Source organism: Microtus ochrogaster, chromosome 1, assembly GCF_000317375.1.
Source record: "Microtus ochrogaster isolate Prairie Vole_2 chromosome 1, MicOch1.0, whole genome shotgun sequence".
NCBI lineage: Eukaryota > Metazoa > Chordata > Mammalia > Rodentia > Cricetidae > Microtus > Microtus ochrogaster.
This window is the reverse complement of record NC_022009.1, coordinates 114,570,776-114,589,814: the sequence shown is the minus strand read 5'-3', so window position 1 is coordinate 114,589,814 and position 19,039 is coordinate 114,570,776. Positions and strand designations below refer to the sequence as shown.

The 19,039-nt window shown below is 38.7% G+C and overlaps 1 protein-coding gene across 2 annotated transcripts in view; it reads left to right on the top strand.

Moving 5' to 3' along the window:
* Kpna4 (karyopherin subunit alpha 4) overlaps positions 1-19,039 on the top strand; it is a 63,376-nt gene that overhangs the window by 3,294 nt on the left and 41,043 nt on the right. The window contains exon 2 of one of the 2 annotated variants that reach the window (XM_013348700.2): positions 4,521-4,564. The exons of the other annotated variant lie outside the window; for it this stretch is intronic. The gene's annotated coding sequence lies outside the window, so the exon portion shown is untranslated. The remainder of the gene's footprint in view (positions 1-4,520; positions 4,565-19,039) is intronic. 2 annotated transcript variants of the gene reach the window in all.

Here is a 19,039-nt window from a genome sequence, read left to right as displayed (position 1 = left end):
GGGAGGCAGAGGCAGGTGGACCTCTGTGAGTTCGAGACCAGCCTGGTCTACAGAGCTAGTTCCAGGACAGGTTCCAAAGCCACAGAGAAACCCTGTCTCGAAAAAATAAAATAAAATAAAAAAATACATAAAATAAAAGAGTGGAAATTTTTAAAAAAGCATATAAGCATATTTGGGGATCATAATATCTGTATCTACTCTTTGATGACTGAATCCATGTATATGTATTAGAAATTAGAATATTTTCATTTTTCCATCTACGAATATGATTAAGTAAAAATTTTATGACTTGCTCAAAATCACCTAAGTGGGTGTCGTTCAGTTATGAAATATGGCATTATGAGGCTGCCCAGTACGCAAAAGAAAGCAAAAAGCTTCTAAAATCATATGCACTTATAATGACACAAAGACATCTTTTATTACTTTTAGAACACAAGTCTATTACTTGTATTTGCCACTTATATGCTTTTATTTCTCCAAAACATGTATGTGCACTTTCTCCTCCTCCAGATATAGTTACTGCATTGTGTTACATATGTACTGTATGTAGAATGTAACAAATATTAAGAAATTACTGCTTATTTGGTTTGATCTTAATATTTATGTTTTGAGGGAGGCAAAGCTATTGCCATACAACTAGCCCAGGATATCCTAAATGTCATCTTAACATTAGTCTGTGCCTAAAAAATGAAATAGTTCACATGATTTTTTTCCTACATTTTCAAATTCCATTTTACCATCACAGTATTTCTCTGTTTACACTAGCTGTATCTTAAGTGTTTAGTAGTCTCAGACAGCTGGTAGCTACCTTATTAGACAGTGTATGTGTAAATATACAACAACATATACAGTGAGATAGTTGTTACATTTGAGGAAGAGGTTGATTAGAAATAATGAGTATAAAATCTGACAACTTAATTTAATATTACCTGGTCTCTAACTGTGTGTGACCTTGGAAGAATCATTCAAGTCTTAGGATTCTTTTCATCTACAAAACTAGCAGTACTAGACATTTGCTTCATGAATGTTGTGGACATTGGTACATTAGTGTTAGTGAGATGTTGACAACTCGCTGAACAATTTATCTTTTTTGTTGAAGGAAGAGGGGAGTCTACTATGTGTAGATCCAGTGTGGTTGGATCTCTTGCTCCCTTATTTGCTGTGTGTGGTTTTTATGTTTTTTTTTTCTGTGTGTCTGTATCACATGTTACTCTGCACTTTGTGTCACATTAAAGAGTCAATGGGGAATTGCTTGTTGGAGGACAATTTGGGCACAATGATGTGACTTCTGAAGTCATAATTTTATGATTCATAAATTTCTATCTAATATTCACTAGTACCTTTTGGTATATCATTCTGACTCCTCCAAAAATACAGTCATGCTTTCTTGAAAGTACAGAAGTCAAAGGAAGTCTCTGTATCTATTTGAAATAATGTTAAAGGAGTTATCAGATGATGTCCACAAAACTCGACCTCTTCCTATAGTGTGCTGGAGGATCGTCTAGTACCAGTTTGAGAGTAGAACAGAGAAGGCTGTCCATATACAGCACAATGTAGGAAATGGGTAGTGACCACACTGTCAGTGAGGTTTGCCAGGCACAAACAAGTTAAGCTCTTCTACTTAGAGAGGGGTTGTTTTGTAACATTTCTAATAAACTTTCAAAGTTTTTATAAAAATTCTAAAAGTTTGCAGGTTCAAATAGAGTATAACTATGTTAGAAAAGTAATTAGATCTTGGAAAACAACTTTTGCTAATTATGAGTATTAATATACAACACAATTTTGAGTATAAAATATGAAGAAGTAACAGTGATGGGCTGTTTCGTTTTTGGGAAATAGCCTTGTTGACTCAAAGTATACAGAGTGAAAAACATTGCTAAGCTATTAAGTCTTAGTAACTTTAGAGACTGACCTCTCTCATCACAAATCTTGGAACATATTTACTGTGCTTAAAATAACTACTGTCTAATTCTTCAAATAATAGTCCAAGCATGAAACAATATGAGCTATCTGATAGAACTTTATCTAGGATTTAAATTATTGTTTTAGCCTCCTATCAGTTTTTCTGGTCTATAAGACAACTGACTTCAGAATTGCTTCATTGATAATTTTCTTAGAATATCAAGGGGCTGGAGAGATGGCTCAGTGGTTAAGAGCACTAACTGCTCTTCAGAGGACCTGGTTCTGTTCCCAGCACCCACATGGCAGCTCACAACTGTCTGTGTAACTGCAGTTCCAGGGGATCCGACACCCATGACAAAACACCAGTGCACATAAAGATAAATTAAATATATATTATATATGTCAAGATGGCCTTGTTTTTTATGGTTTATTGGTTAAGTGTTTGTTTCATGATCAGATGAATATGCACTATTGGGAAGAATGTGAATATGATTTTGAAGGACTGAAACAGCTTTAGGAAAAATACATAGGTAGTTGTTTGTTTTGATTTAGTTTTTGTAGACAGTTGAGCCCAAACTTTTGTGCTTTCTGATATATTCGTTCGCTTGGAGGGTGTTTTTGTTTTTGAGACAGGATCTCGCCCCTAGCTGACCTGGAATTTACTATGTAGACCAGACCAGCCTTGAATGCACAGGGATCTGCCTGCCTCTATCTTTGAAGTGCTGGGATTAAGGACGTAAACATTACACCCTGCTTAAATGATATTTGGGGTTTTTTTGTTTTTGTTTAGTATTTTTATTTTATGTGTGTGGATGTTTTGTCTGCATTTATGTATGCCGTGTGCATGCCTGTTGTTTGCAGAGACCACAAGAGGGTGTCAGATGCCCTGGAGTTAGAGATGGTTGTAAGCCGTAGTGTAGGGGATAGGGATCAAACCTGGATCCTCTGGAAGACCTTAATTCTTAGTTGCTAAGCCACCTCTCCAGCTCCATAGATAGTTGTAAAATATTGATCCCTGACAGTGGATTAATTAAAATATTTTCATTGTTTTCTGGGGAGTGGTCATTTACTGGAGGCCTGTACTGAAGGAGAGTGTATGATCAGTTTTGACTTGCATTGCTGTTTGGGGCCTTCTGGTTTAGTTTGTCCCAGAGGCAGGAGCTTATTTGAAGGAGCTTTTTGAGCACTAATATTACAGGTATGTTTAAAACTCTTCATTTACCTCAATCTTAGAAATTAAAAAGAAGCTGTGCTTATGCCTTAACAGTCAAGGGAGTGGTTTTAACTCAGGTGTATCAAAGCCTTCTGTAATTTTTATACTCCACTATCTTAATTCTTCTTAGCCTTATACAAATTTCAATTTTGGTCAAAAGGTTTTGTTTGAAAGCATTGCTAACATTTTTGTAGGTTAGTCATTACTGTTTCTTTCTGCACAGAGTTTGGAATTTTGTATCACTTGAAACTTTGAACACTAAAAAGCACACCCTGTTTCCGTTTAGATTTGGTAAAGTCAGTGTTCAGTGAGAGTCCTTTCATCTGTTAGACACTACTGTGAGTGGCACCTACAAAACACAACAGAGCCGGGTGTGGTAGCATGTGCTTAGAATCCCATATAAACATTTAGCATTTTCAGTAGTCAGGCTGCTCATCTTACCAGCAAATGTTTATGACCTGAAAATTCTGATGGGTGCTAACCAGTATGAATTTGAAGTATTTTCTGAGACTGGAGTGATGACTCAGTGGTTAAGAGCACTGGCTGATCTTCAACCTGGTACAGTTCCTGTCACCCACATGATTCCTCACAGCCATCTGTAACTCCAGTCCAGGCAATCTGACTCGCTTTTCTCACCAGGCTTGGCTGAGGCAGGAGAATTACCATGAGTCAGCCTAGGCTGCAATGAGACCAGGGAGGAGGAAGGGAGAGAGCTAATGATAAGGACTATATGTGGGTTTGTTTTAAGGTTTGCTTTTTTTAAAAAAAAAAAAAAGGTTTATTTTATGTGCATTGGTGTTTTGCCTGCATGTATGTCTGTGTGAGGGTGCCAGATTCCCTAGAATTGGAGTTACAGACAGATGTGTGCTGCTATGTGGGTGTGCTCTTCTAGAAGAGCAGCCAGTGCTCTTAACCACAGAGCTATCTATCCAACCCCAACAATTTGTGTTTTACTTTAAAAGTCTGTAGATGTTTGAGGTCTGAGACTCATTAAGGAGACTTAGTTTTTATTTGTCTATCTCTTTCACTATTTTCCATTTTTAGAAATTAAATATTTTGTGTGTGTGTTGCTCTTTGGTTTTTTGAGACAGGGTTTCTTTGTGTAGCCCTGACATTCCTGGAACTCTGTTGTCCAGGCTGACCTTGAGCTCATAGACCCACCTACCTAAGTGTTGAACTAGCAAGGTAACTGGGTGGGCAGATGTTAGCTACCAAGCCTGGTGATCCTGGGTTCAATCCCTGAGACACACGTGCTGGAAAAGAGAGAACCAACTCCTCAAAGTTATTTTGTATGAATATAAAAATTTTAGTGGAAAATAACTTACTTTCCCAAACCAAAATTATTTAATGAGAAGAATGTCCATATTTAACATCTTTTTCATATCTCTTTGATATCTGGTTTAAGAGAAGACAGTGGATTTCACATCAGTTTCTGAATTTAGCATACAGGTAAGTGTTTGAAAAAAAGCATTTACCTTTTCAGGATACTTAATTATAGATACTATATTTATATATATATATTACAGCCCCCAGAAAACATTCCACTGATAAAACCAAATGAAGTTGTTCAGATCTTCCAAATGCCCAAATCTTAACCATTAGCAGCAAATACTGTAAATTGTTTTCCTTTAAGCCATTGGCTTACTTTGCTCATTTTTTAAAACATCTGCTAGACACTGAACCAAAATAACTATAATTCCTCTGTCATTTTTTTCAAGTTAAAATGGTATTTCTTGAAAAAATGGTTAATTCAATTCACAACTTAATTGCCTAAGTCCTTTTTCTACATTTGACTGTAGAAGCTGATACTGCTGCAGGAGTCATTTATGTATACTCCTGTTTTGTCATGTAATTGAAAGGAAAGGTCAGTATTTAATTGATAAATGTTCTCTGTGTGTGTGTGTTTATTTATTGAAGCAGGCTCTCACTTTTGTAGTCTTGACTGGCTAGTAACTTGCTATACTGTAACCCTCAATGGCCTGGAACTCACTCTGTAGACCAGGCTGGCCTCACAATCCAAGTGCAGAGCTTGAAGGTGTGTGCTGCTGTGCCTGGCAATAAGGAGTATGGGTGTTTTGTCTGCATGTAGTCTGCACTGTGCATGCCTGGTGCTGCTGAAGTCCAGAAGAGGGTATTGGATCCTCTAAGACAAGTGGCAGATGGTTCTAAGCAGCTGTGTGGGCGCTGAGAATTGAACCTAAGTCCTGGAAATGCAGCCAGAGTTCTTAACTGCTGAGTCATCTCTCCAGCCCCAAGGACATGCTTCAGTAAACTGGCCTCACTGAAATATACTGCACTATATATAAACAGCATAATGTTGTTTTATCTTAATTCATGCTAGAGCAGTAGCAGTTTTAATCCTTTGCCTCAGTGCAGTGTTAACATACATATGTATACCCATAACATCAACATACACATTATTAATTTTTTTTCCAGGAAGATAGTTTTGACCTTGAAAATAATTTTAAAATGTCCCATCAAGCGTGCTGGGGCAAGCCCTTTATCTCAGCACTTGGGAGGCAGAGGCAGGCAGATCTCTGAGTTCAAAGTCTGAGGACCCCCGGCCCAGTGAACCGCACTCTTATAATCATGTTTATTAGCATTGCTTTGTTACAGATAACTATCACTTATAATTACTACCGACTCTCTTTAGAAGAACAGTCTACCTTTGTCTTGTGTGTGTGAGTACATGTATACATGGTGCTTATTTGCCACAGCAGGCTTGTGAGATAGAGTCAGAAAGAGCTGATTGTATCTTTCTACCATCATGTGGGTTTGAGGAATCAGACTCGGATCATCAGTCTGTTTTTATTTTTTCTAAATAGAGTTTCTCTGTGTAGCCCTGACTGTCCTGGAACTCTAAAGACTAGGCTGGCCTCGAACTCAGAGATCCACCTGCCTCTGTCTCCTGACTGCTGGGATTAAAGGCCTGTGCCACCACTGCTAGGCTTAATGCTTTTATGTAGATTTTTGTTGCTGCTTTCCCACAAGATTGTAAGTTTAACCAGAAAACAGTTCCCTTTTTTTAAAATTTTATTTTATGTGTATGGGTGTTTTGCCTGAACATAGGCTGTCTACCACATGTGTTCAATGTCTACAGAGGCCAAAAAAGGTCATCAGATTGCCTTGTACTGGAGTTACAGGTGGCTGTGAGCAGCCATGTGGGTGATGGGAATTGAACTGGGTAGAAATCAGCCTGTGCTCTTAACCACTGAACCATCTCTCCAGACTCAGAAAACATTTATAATTCATTTATAGTACTGTTTACTGTTTAACATTTATAATACTGTTTAGTATCCATACTGATTTTCAGGTCGTAGACATTTGTTGATAATATTAGTTTGACTATTGAAAATGTTAATTTTTTTGTATTAATTAGTACCAAAACAAAATTTGCTTGCTTACTGCTTTTACTGTAAATTTAATTTACTTTAAACTTAATGTAAACTCTATATGATATGCACACCTGTAATCTCAGCACTCAGGATCCCAGAGACAGGAACCTATTGAAACCAATCTTGAATACATAAGAAGACCCTGGTTGTTTTTTTGTTGTTGTTGTTGTTGTTGTTGTTGTATTTTGTTTTTAAATTGTAAGATTAATTTAAATTACATTTTATTGGAACTTCATTGAATTTTTATTAACAATCACCAGAATCCTTTGATGATCAAAAGTTTACTAATTTGATTATGGACTTACTTTCTAATACTGAAAAGTAAATTTTCTGGTTGCTGCCTACTGTCTATTCTATCCATCATGCTTTCTGTTATGGGGGACTGTATCCCTTGAACCTTGAATCAAAACAAATTCTTCCCTTTTACAAAAATGGAAGACATTGTATACTGTCTTGGTGTCCTTCCATTATTGCTTTCCCAGCTGTGCTGTGTCAGCTAACATTGTTACTGGTGCTCCTAATGCCTGGTTTGGTTAAATGGTATGTTTGTGGTTCCTCCAAGGAGTAGTTCTGTAAATTTATTTACTTTCAGAGCTGCATGGTCATTGTGGGTGATCCTATCTTATTATCTATCCTGCCTCTAGCTGCTTTTAACTTTTGGTAGTGTAGAAAAAGAAGCAAAATGTTAATCTAGTACTTTTATGTAGTTACAGTCATACCATATTGTGAAAACCCAAGGGTTTTTTGTTTGTTTGTTTGTTTGTTTGGCCCTCTACTGGTAAGAAGGCTACTGGGGTCTTTTGGTGATGTTAAAATTTAAAGTTACCTGATAACTTCAAACAGAAGAAACTGATTTTAGATTATATAGTGGTTTTATTGAACTGACCCAACTCTAAATAGCTTGAGCATAATGGGAAATCTTGTTCTTATAATCAGATAAATCTGAAACAACAGCTGGCATTTTGGTTAGAGTCATATTCTAGAGATGACTGCTGGTAAAATAACAGTATGGATATATAACCTTGAAAACATTATGCTTCCTGTAAGAAGTCAATTGGAAAAAAAAATCACACAGTCCTATGTAGATGGAGGCTCCACCTTTGTTGTCTGGCCCCCCCAGACCCGAATAATCATACAGAAACTATATTAGTTACAACACTGTTTGGGCACAAACCAGGAAGCTGTCTCTCAAGTTTTTTTGTTGCTAATGCTGATTCAGGAAGCCTACTCTTAAAGGAGCTGCCTCTACTTACCGCCAGTCAACAGAGCCAATCTGAAAAAGAAATGCTTCTACAAGAAGCATTTCTGTTCTTTTATGTCTAGAATTCCTTTCTAAGCTCTGTCGGGTTTTATGTGGATATAGTTGGCCCACTTTGGTGCCATAACGTAAACGGAGACTGCACCTTCATTACCTGGCCACCCAGACCCAAATAATCGCACAGAAACTATATTAGTTACAACACTGATGAGTTGGGTGATGACTCAGGCGTATTTCTAGCTAGCTCTTTAATCTTAAATTAATCCATTCCTATCGACCTATGTATTGCCACGAGGCTGTGACTTACCAGAAAGGTTCAGGGCATCTTCCTCCTTTGGCAGCTACATGGCGTCTTCCTGACTCCACCTATTCTATCTTCATATATCTTCCATCTGCCCTGCCATAGGCCAAAGCAGCTTTATTCATTAACCAATAAAAGCAACACATATACAGAAGAACATGCCACATCATTTCCCCTTTTCTGTCTAAATAAAAAGTAAGGTCCCATTTACAAATAGAAAGATATGGCAAAACTGCTCTACATTCAATATTTCTGACACCAGATTTGGAGGATTTCCCCCAATTTGGAGGGGGAATCTTTAGTGTTAAGCAGTTTTTTAGAAATCATCAGCTAGATGTTCTCTAAATCAGTTTCAGAAGCTATCTAGGATTTAGTCCCGGAAGTTTGCTTACCACTTTTCGTATGCTGTTTATAGATTCTGAGTTCTTGTTTTGAAAAAAAAAAGTGAGGAAATGCTGTGGGATAATGCTTTTGTACACTGTAATGATTTGTCATTCATTTAATAAAATGCTGATTGGCCAGTAGCCAGGCAGGAAGTATAGGCCAGGTGACCAGACCCAGACTAAGAGAATTCTGGGAAGAGGAAAGGCAGAGTTACGCAGTCACCATCAGATGCATAGAAAGCAAGATGAGAATGCCTTACTGGGAAAAGTTACCAAGCCATGTGGGTAAACATAGATAAGAATTATGGGTTAATTTAAGTTGTAAGGGCTAGTTAATAATAAGCCTGAGCTAATAGGCCAAACAGTTTATAATAATTAATGTTAAGCCTTTGTGTGTTTCTTTGGGACTGAATGGCTGTGGGATCCTGCAAGACAGACTTCTGTCAACAGTATGTGAATTACATTTCAGTGATGGTTTTGTGGAGGCAACAAAGAAAGGTTAATTGAAAGACTTCTTTGGGGCCATGACCAAGTTCCATTAACCAATAGTTAGTTGAACTTGTGCAAGCAGCTCTGTTACCAACTTTTTCTTCTGCCCTTCCCTTTATTTTGTGCATTTGTTCTGCAGATCCTTATTAAGAATCTGTGTCTAAGATCCTGTTATAAGTGTGAGGTCAGAGCACTGCACAGAGACTGAATTCCTAGTCTACCAAGGATCTCAGAGCCCTGGCCTTAGGCTGACCATGTGGAAGGATGTAATGGTTGTAAGAATTGAAGTAAACTACTTTATTTTCTTCAGTTTGAAGGGAAGGGCAGTCCCAAGTATTTTCTATTTGTTAACACTTCCCTTGGGTAGAAAAACTTGATCTCTAGAGTGAAAAGATTTACGATTACATCTCATTAGCCACACACCATTAGCACAGTTTAATGTCTTCAGCCTTAACTTCTGCATCTAAAAAAATTAAAATCCCACCTTTGTAAGTACTTGTTTTGAATTAAACTTTCAGTAATAACAGGGAGCCCACTTTTCTTTAGATTAGGGTCAGGTAGGGTAGGCTATAGGGAAGTTACCAGATTAGTTCCTACCTTATCTGATACTAAATGTTTTTGTGAGAATTCATAGATTTTTACCATACTGCTTGCCAGCTCCAAGTGAGCTACTTAATTTTTTTCCCTAGCTACTAAGTCTTAGCATTAAGTTAATATATGTTAAATTTCTGAAGATAATTTAACTAAGCTCATAAACAACCCAAGGCAAAGCAAATCAACCAACCTAGATTGGCTTTTTTAGGTCATCAGGTGCCTTTCTCCTAATTCCCTGCCTGTCAGTTCTAAAGGGAACATCTCACTCACATAAGGAACTTTCAGGAAGCATCAATAGAAAGCAGTTTCTTTCAGAAAAAGCTGCTACTGTGGAGGTATTCATTCTTTTCTGTGTATTTTCTGTTACCATGTTGCAGATCATTGTTAGCTCTTTTCAAAGGGGTTGTTTGTTTTGAGATTGCCACTCTCCAATTAAGAAAACAGCCAGGGTAAGTAAATCCTGCTGGAGAGATGGCTTAGTGGTTAAGAGCACTGGCTTCTTGGTCGTCCAGAGGACTAGGGTTCAATTCCCAGCACCCACATGGCAGCTCACAATTGTTCACAACTCAAGTTCCAGTGGATCCAACACCCTCGTATAAACAGACATGTAGGCAAAAGACCAATGCACAAAAAACATTAAAAAGAAAAAAAGCATATCCAGGCTGAGGAGTACTCAGTGGTGAGTGCTTGCCTAGCATGTTTAGGTGTTGGCTGCCAGGTCTCCCAGCATCCCTGTTACAGGACATGACTGGCATACCCTGCCCTCACTCTGAACTCTCCAGCCCAGGGGCTGGGCTGCTCTTCCCCCCCCAGGGGCTCCTCCCTATACAGCGCAGACATTTTAGTTCCCTGCCCCTGTTTGGACCTGTGGCCTCCTGGCTGCTGTATCTATCTCCTCCCTTCCCCCTTGGCCCAACGCAGTCTGGTCTGGTCCACTCTGGACTCTCCCAGATGTCCTCCCATCTATAATAATCTCTCCTCACCACACCCAGGAGCAGTCATGTTTTTTCCTTTTCTTTTTACTTTCTCCCCCATTCATCTGACAAGGAAACCTGGGGAAGCAAGAAGTGACAGGACAAAGATTTCAGGGGTAAATGGGAACTGGAGAAAGGACTGGTGAGCTGGAGTGGGGCTTTGTGAGCAGGCACTGAAGTAGCTTAGAGACTAGCATTGACCTTGACAAGTTAATAGGCACCACAGTCACATTAGTGGAAGGGCCACAAGTTCCTCTTGCCAAAGATAAAAATGACTCCCTTTTTATTTAGCAAGCAGGAACTTTCTTCAAGTCCCTGTGGGAATGGGGAGCTTTTGTCTAAACGCCTGACCTTGGGAAAAGGACTTTCTTGGAGGACCAGGTACAGCATTATAGAATATTGCAGAGTTTTTTGTATGGCTTAGTTTATCATAGTCAGAAGTTCAAGGTTTTAAATTTCCTTTGGTTGTCTCCTAAGTATAAACTTAAAAGTGTTTCTCATTGTGCCAAAAGGAAAAAAAAAGTCTGTCTAATCTATGTGTATCCAGCCTTCTGGATAGAGGGAAGAAGCCCTTCTGCCACAAGATCAAATGAGCTTTTGCCTTTCTGCTCCACAGAAGGTTTGTTTTCTCTGAGCTCACCTTGAAGAGTGTTCATACTTTTAACCCAAAATCATTTCCCCAGCTTTTACTATGACAGAGGTATGAGTCTACTCCCTTTTCTATAATGTGGATTTCAGTACAGAAAATAGGTAGTGGTAAGCTAACCTATCTAAATTTGCTAGCGGCTTGATGTTAAACATTCAGCAGAGACGTAAGTAGTTAGATATACATCATATATCAGCTTTTGTTCATCTGAATAGACCTTATAGCCTTAAAAGTTTATCATATTACACAGTTTATTCTAAACCAGAGTTGAATCACATATATGGTATGTTGTAGCAAATATCCTGGGTTTCACACCCTGCTGTACAAAACAAACCAACCATGCTCCCCTGCTTTAATAGCTTCCTATGTGCTGCATTTAGACTCTGAATGCCCAGTTATGACCTTCAGATTTGGTCCTTATATACTTTTCCTACCAGATCTCCTATTTCCTTCTAGCTCTTAGCCATCTTAAGCCCTCTTCTTTAGGCCCTTCACACATTCTGGCTGTCAGAATGCCTTTCCCACCTCCCAAAACTCCTGTACTTGAAGTTACAGAAATTTGTATACTTAGTCAGTGTTAGCTTCTCCCAGAATGCTATGAAACTTCTGAATATTGTGGAGTTAACTGTTTTGCCCATACCATCCTTGACTATTTTGGTTTTTCGAGACAGGGTTTCTCTGTAGCTTGGTTCCTGTCCTGGAACTAGCTCCTGTAGACCAGGCTAGCCTTGAACTCACAGAGATCCGCCTGAGGTGTGAGCCATACCATCCTTGACTTTTAATCCTTCTCCTCCCTCAGCCTCTTGAGTAGCCAAGACTTTATGTACGTATTACTGAACCTGCTATATAATTGACACCAAAGGAAATATTTTAGAGAATATATTCATTTTTGAGGTAGGATTTTACTAAGTTACCCAGGGTAGTCTTTTTTTTTTAAATATATTTATTTATTTATTATGCATACACTATTATGTCTGTGTGTATGTCTGCAGGCCAGAAGAGGGCACCAGACCTCATTACAGATGGTTATGAGCCACCATGTGGTTGTCGGGAATTGAACTCAGGACCTTTGAAAGAGCAGGCAATGCTCTTAACCGCTGAGCCATCTCTCCAGCCTCCCCCCCCCCAGGGTAGTCTTGACTCTGAAATCATCTTGCCTTAGCCTCCTAAATACCTGGATTATAGTTGCATGCCTGAACAACAAACAACAACAATAACAAAAATAATAAGAGAGAAAAAGAAAATATGAGTGTGTGTTCTAGGATTTTTTTTTTTAGTTCATATTTTCCTCTTTGTGAGTAGGTAGTACATAGCTATTTTAAATAGTATTTCACTACATAGCCTGGGCTGGCCTTGAGCAGCCATCTTCCTGCTTCAACATCCCAAGAACTTGGATTTAGGTATGTGCCATTATATCTGACTCCCTCCCTCCCTCCCTCCTTCCCTTCTCTTCTTTGTACTTGAACTTAATTTGTCATCTCATGGCTATAACTCAGTAGAATATAGCAGTGTTTTCAACTTTGGTGATACTGACATTTAAGACCACATATTTTGTTGGAAGAGGCTGTCTTAGTCTGGATGATCTCAACAACAAAAGCCATTTTTTTTAAATAGACAAAAGACTTGATTAGGCATTTCTCAAAAACAAAAATGAGAGACAAATTCTTGAAGTATTCTAGTAATCATTAGACAGATAAAAACCATTAGATACCATACCCTAAAGCACAATTAATAAAAACTCAAGAGACAGAAATTAGGGTTTAACCTGAGGGTCAGAAAAGCAAAGCAGCCAGACTCTTACCTCTACCTCAGTCTGAAATGGTGATCCTGCCTCCAGGAATCTCAGAAAGAGATTCAGAGCTGTCTCCTCCCATTTTATAATCCTCTCTAGGGCTGGGATTAAAGGCGTGCACTACCCGTTTCTATGGCAACTAATGTGGCTACTGGGATTAAAAGTGTGTGTGTTACCACTGCCTAGTCTGTAAGGCTGACCAGTAGGGTTGTTTTACTCTCTGAGCTTTAGGCAAGCTTTATTTATTGAAAACAAATGAAATATCACTACAACACCCACCCACATCAGTGACCATTATTTAAGGAGCAACTGGGTTGCTGTTAGATCTCCTAATTCATTTTCCCCTGCTGCAAGTAAGCAGTGTGATTAAAGAACCTGATTACCTGAAATCTGTCACAGCACGTCTCTCTACCAAAGTTGGAAGGAATCTTGATTATTTAAAACAATAATGAGGTACAGAATTTACAGATGAACCTCAGCAGGGAGAACTTGGGACAAACTGGGATTGCTGCTATAAAAAGGCAATGGTGGCACACGCCTTTAATCCCAGCACTCTGGAGGCAGAGGCAGGAGGATCTCTAAGTTCAAGGCCAGCCTGATCTACAAAAGCTAGTTCCAGGACAGATAGGACTGTTATACAGAGAAACCCTGTCTCAAAAATACCAAATAAATAAATAAAAATAAAGCAAACTTGGGGTCCTGTTGCTCAGCAGCCAGCCTAATGACCTTGAGTTCCTGTGCGGTAGGGGAGAGAGACAACCAATACCCGCATGGTATTATTATGGTGTAATGTAAAGCAATAAGAACAAGTAAATAAAATATAAACCTGGATACCTTTTTAAAAGGAACAACAACAAAAAAGAAAATTGTTTGGTAAGGTTATGGAGAATTTGGACTCCTTGTGAACTATTGACAAGAATGAAAAGCGGTGCAGGTGCTTTGGAAAAGTGGTTTCCCTCACATTAAAATAGAATTATATGTTATCAATCCTGCTTCAGTTATATACACTGACATAAACTGAAAGCAAAAATTTTGTATATCTTATCCACAGCAGTGAATATCTAAAGGATGAAAATGCCCTTTGATGGATGAATGGCTAATTAAAAATTAGACTAAGTATGGTAGCTACCCCATTGGCTACATTTGTAGAGAGGAACCCATAAAATAAAATACTTTTTTTTTTGTCAAAAATGAGATTCTGCTTTCAGTCTGACTCAAGAAAGAAAAGGAGGGACTGAAATGTTAAAGGGGTGTTTTCATTGAGAAATTTTAGATATCTAAACTCTGTTCTCTAGTTTACTCAGTTATAATACCATAACGTAATAAATGAGATGTGAGTTAAAAACTTCAAAGTACTGAACAGTATTTTAAGCAAATTGAATGTCAGTCTGGTGGTGGTAATAAATCATAACAGAAATGGGCCATGTCTCATAGTAGATACAGGGTTTGGAATCTTCTTATGGTGACTATTACCTATTTTGTTACTTTTAATGTATATTTAGTAATAGGTAGTTTTTGGTCTTCATCTTTTTTATTTTTAAAGCATTTTGAGTATGTGTATGTATATGGAAGTTAGAGGGCAGTGTTAAGGAGTTTGTTCTTTCCTCCCACTTTTACGTGGGCTCCAGGGATCTACCTGAGGTTGTCAGGCTTTTTTGTTAAGTGCCTTTGCCTACTGAGCCACCCCAGTCTTCATCAGTGTATCCTTGGTATAATTATGGTCCCTTGAAAAGTCTCCCTTCCCCAAGTGGCTCCGGATTCCTGTGTTCTGTCTCACTGACTTTTCCTTCTTTAGTCTTCTACCTCTTAGCGGTCCCTAGCACTGTATTTGTACCATAGGGGATTTCATCAGGTCATCTGGTCTTGCATTTTTATACTGGCAACTTTCTAAATTGACGTCTTCCCCTTCTTCCTTTGTTTTTTTTAACTTTCAAGTGTTGAGACATGGTCTCACTATAATGGCCTGGGTTGGCTAGAATTTGCAGTTCTCCTGCTTCAGCTTTCTGAGTGCTGGGAATATAAGCAGGCACTGTTTATGCCTAGCTAGTCCCAACCTGATTGAAGTCCAGATTCCTTTGACTATTTTGACAAGTTGTTTTTACAAGCATTTTAAACTTAGTAAGTTCAAAAGTGAGAGGTATAACCCATCCAGCTCCCTGAACCTGCCTGGTAATCGTTCAGTCTGCCCTATCTCAGTAAATGACATTTCTGCCCTTCAGTTGCCTGAGCCAGAACCTCAGTGTCATCATCTTGTTGCATTCATGTCCTGTTCAGTATAGTAAATTTTGTAGGGTTACACACCACAAACACACACCTTGAGCTCTTTGACCCCATTCAGGTCTCTTCCCTGAAATATTGCAGCTATGGTATATTGTCAGCAGAGAAGCTAGAGAGATTTGGGGTTTGTTTTGTTTTGTTTTCCCGAGACAGGGTTTCTCTTTAGCTTTGGAGCCTGTCCTGGAGCTAGCTCTTGTAGGTTAGGCTGACCTCAAACTCACAGAGATCAGCCTGCCTCTGCCTCCTGAGTGCTGGGATTAAACCGCCCAGCAATTTTGGGTTTTTCAAGACAGAGTTTCTCTTTGTAGCCCTGGCTGTCCTGGAACTCACTCTGTAGTCCAGGCTGGCCTCATACTCACAGAGATCCGCCTGCCTTTGCCTCCCGAGTGCTGGGATTATGTGCCCTTATGCCCTGGAGAGACTTGATATTCTTAAGAAAGTCACTTAGTCTCAGTTCCTGTCTCTAAAATGAAGTCATTTAAAGTAAATGATTTTTATTCTCTTCAGTTACAAAATACTATAATGTGATTTGCTTAAAATTTTCAGTAAGAGGAGCTGAAGAGATGTCTTGGTGGTTAAGAGCACTGACTGCTCTTTCTGAGGACCCAGGTTCAATTTTCAGCATCCACATGGTGGCCCACAACTGTCTGTACTGACTGCTCTTTCTGAGGACCCAGGTTCAATTTTCAGCATCCACATGGTGGCCCACAACTGTCTGTACTGACTGCTCTTTCCGAGGACCCAGGTTCAATTTTCAGCATCCACATGGTGGCCCACAACTGTCTGTAACCTCAGTTCCAAGGGGTCGGACATCCCCTTCTCACCTCCGTGGGCACCAGACGTGAAAGTGATGTGCAGACAAACATACAGGCAAAATACCCATGCGCAGAGAATAATTTTTTTTTAATTAGAAATATTTTTCATGAATGAAATAAATAGAAGCAATTAGGAAAAGCATGAGTTCCGTATACCTCCTAGGACATGTGACAGCCCGTTCTGAGCAACTTCAAAGGCTATCCAAGCAGACAATGAACTTTGTCGAAGAACTCCAATAAACCATTTTTGCAGGGATAGGAATGCAGGTTTGAGGGACTGAGTGCAAAGGCCAGAAGTCCATGGAGAGACAGTAGGGGAACCCATGAAATGTTCTGTTAATGTAGTTGGCAGTTTGTCAGTTTCTTCCATCTAGAGAATTTAAAGTTGAAATGGTCCATAGAGATGAAAGGGACACCTTATAAAACCACTCCCTTAATCAATGTGACTTCTGATAGCCACATAAACAGTCTCCTCAGCCTCTGGCTTGCAAGTTGCTAATGGCATGTTTTTTGGCTTTTGCTTTATTCTCTTTCCTTTTACGTGCCTTTATTGATTTTTATTATATGTGTTGATTCACTTAAAACAAAGGCAGGACCTAGAGAGGATACTTTGCTGTTTCCCAGCTCTGGGTATGTTAAGAAGCAATAGACAATAAATTGTGCATTCTTAATGTCTTGATTTTCATATTTTACCTTTGTTTAATTTTTTCTTGGTGAGGGATTTTGTGATGGGTTATGTGTAGCCCTTTTACTCTGGAGCTCTGTAGAGAACAGACTGGCATTGCCATTGCAGTGATCCTCTGAGAGCTGGGATGATGCCATCATCTTGACTTTTTAACATTTTGTGTTTAAGTGCGTGGTTATTTTTGTTTCTTTGTTTTATATTTGTATATTGTATATGTATGTGCGCCATTTAAGCACCTAGTACCTTGTATCTCTCAAAACTGCAATTTGGGATTATTGTGAGGTAGCGTGGATGCTGGGAACCAAGTGCTCTAAAGGAATGAGTCAAATCTCCATTCCCAGGGTTTTGGGTTTTTTGTTTGTTTGATTTTAAGGCAGTCTCCATATGTTGTCCAGGCTAGCCTTAAACTCGAGGCTAATCTTTCTGTCCCATCCTTCCTAGTACTGAGAGTATCAGCATGAGCTGCTATGCCCAGTTTAACATTGTTTCTTTTTCCTCTTCTCAGAATGCACCAGATCAGCAGAGAAATTGGATTCTTCCGCAGTCTTGTAAAAACTGGGTTCTGCTGACTTCCTTAATCTGATTAAATCTGATTTTATTTCCTAATTTTTCCCAGTGTCACTTTTCATGTGTTGTTTTCTTCATAACACTTAAACCTTTGTTTCTCTTGTTGCAAACATGAAAAGTTTGAAGAAAAATGAGCATTCTTGGAAGCTGTGATTGCTGACTTTAATCTATTTACCCTACTTTGTTTAGCATAGTCCATTTCTTAGTTGTTGTCAGTCACTGCCATTGCTTTCATGTCCACTTTCCAGTTTCCCCAATAGCAACCAGCGTAGTATTTACAGTTCCCATCAGTGTTAGGTGCCTACTGTGGGATCCTTTACTAGAAAATTCATTGAGGAAAAGGTTTGGTTCTTATTTTCAAACCATAGTTTAATTTCTCAGATATAGTGTTTATTGACAGCAGTAATAAGGTTCTAATTTTACACACTACTAGTGATGAGCATCAGATCCAAGTTTCCTCCCAATGTGAATGGAGTGATACGGAGCTTGAGTCAGTAACGGACTTACTCAGTGCAGGAAGCCATTTAGCATGGGCAAATTATTAAAGTAGTATGGGAAATTGTAGCAGATATTGGGGTTCAACCCGAAAGCCAGAAAAGCAAAGCAGCCAAGCCACTAGAGAAGTCTTACTGCACTACCAAGGCTGGGCAACCACAGACTAAGCAGAATAAGCCTCTCTCTCCTCCCATTTTATATTCCCTCTAGTGCTAGAATTAAAGACGTGTGAATCCTTACTACTGGGATTAAAGGTGTGAGCCACCACCCCCTGAATTTGTTTCAGCATTGATTTTGTGTACCCCAGGGTGGCCTTGATCTCATAGAGGTCCATCTGCCTCTGTCTCCCATCTGATCTTTAGGCAAACTTTATTTATTAAAACATAAATAAAATATTACTGTAGGAACTAGTTCTACATGCCATGCTTTGAAATGACCCATATATAAATTATAGGCATTGAAAACTTAATCTGCTACTGCCACGTGCTCAGCTCTTGATTTACCATATTAATTCGGCTAAAGAACTTGCACCTACCAAATATTCTTAAGGTTGTGGTGCCTACTTGGGCTAAAATCTGCATATAAAAAAAGTATACTTAACTTTTTATGAAAGTAATGGAACTCTTGGCTTACCCTTTCATTCTTCATTTCTGATTCTTCCACAGATTTTAAACATGACACCTTTTTAAAACTAGTGTATATTAATTGTAAAAGCAATAGACTTCATTCATTTCCATAATGTATGCACATATTTTGGATTTGCTATTATACGTTCTTAAAATTCTTTCCCCTCCCTTTGCTCATCCACAGCCTCTAATGTTGTTCTCTTTGAATTTCATGTCCTTTTCCCTCTGTCCTAAATTCCACAGATGGGAAGAAAACAAACATAATGTTTGTCATTGTGGGACTGGCTTATTTCACGTAATATAATCTCTAGTTCTACACATTTTCCTTCAGACACTGTGATTTCATTCTTCTTTGGCTGAGTCAAACTCTATTGACTATGTATACCATATTGGCTTTATACATTCCTGTGTATGTCAAGAAGCTAATACTGTGACTTGGCATTTGATAAAAGTGCAGCAGAAAACATAGGTATCCATGTATTTATAGTAAACTTACTTCAATTTTTGTGGACATATACCCACAAATAGTATAGCTAGGTTATATAACAGATGTATGCTGCTAATTTTTTTTTTAGAACCTTTATACTAATTTCCATAGTGAGTTTTGGTTTTTTTGTTTGTTTGTTT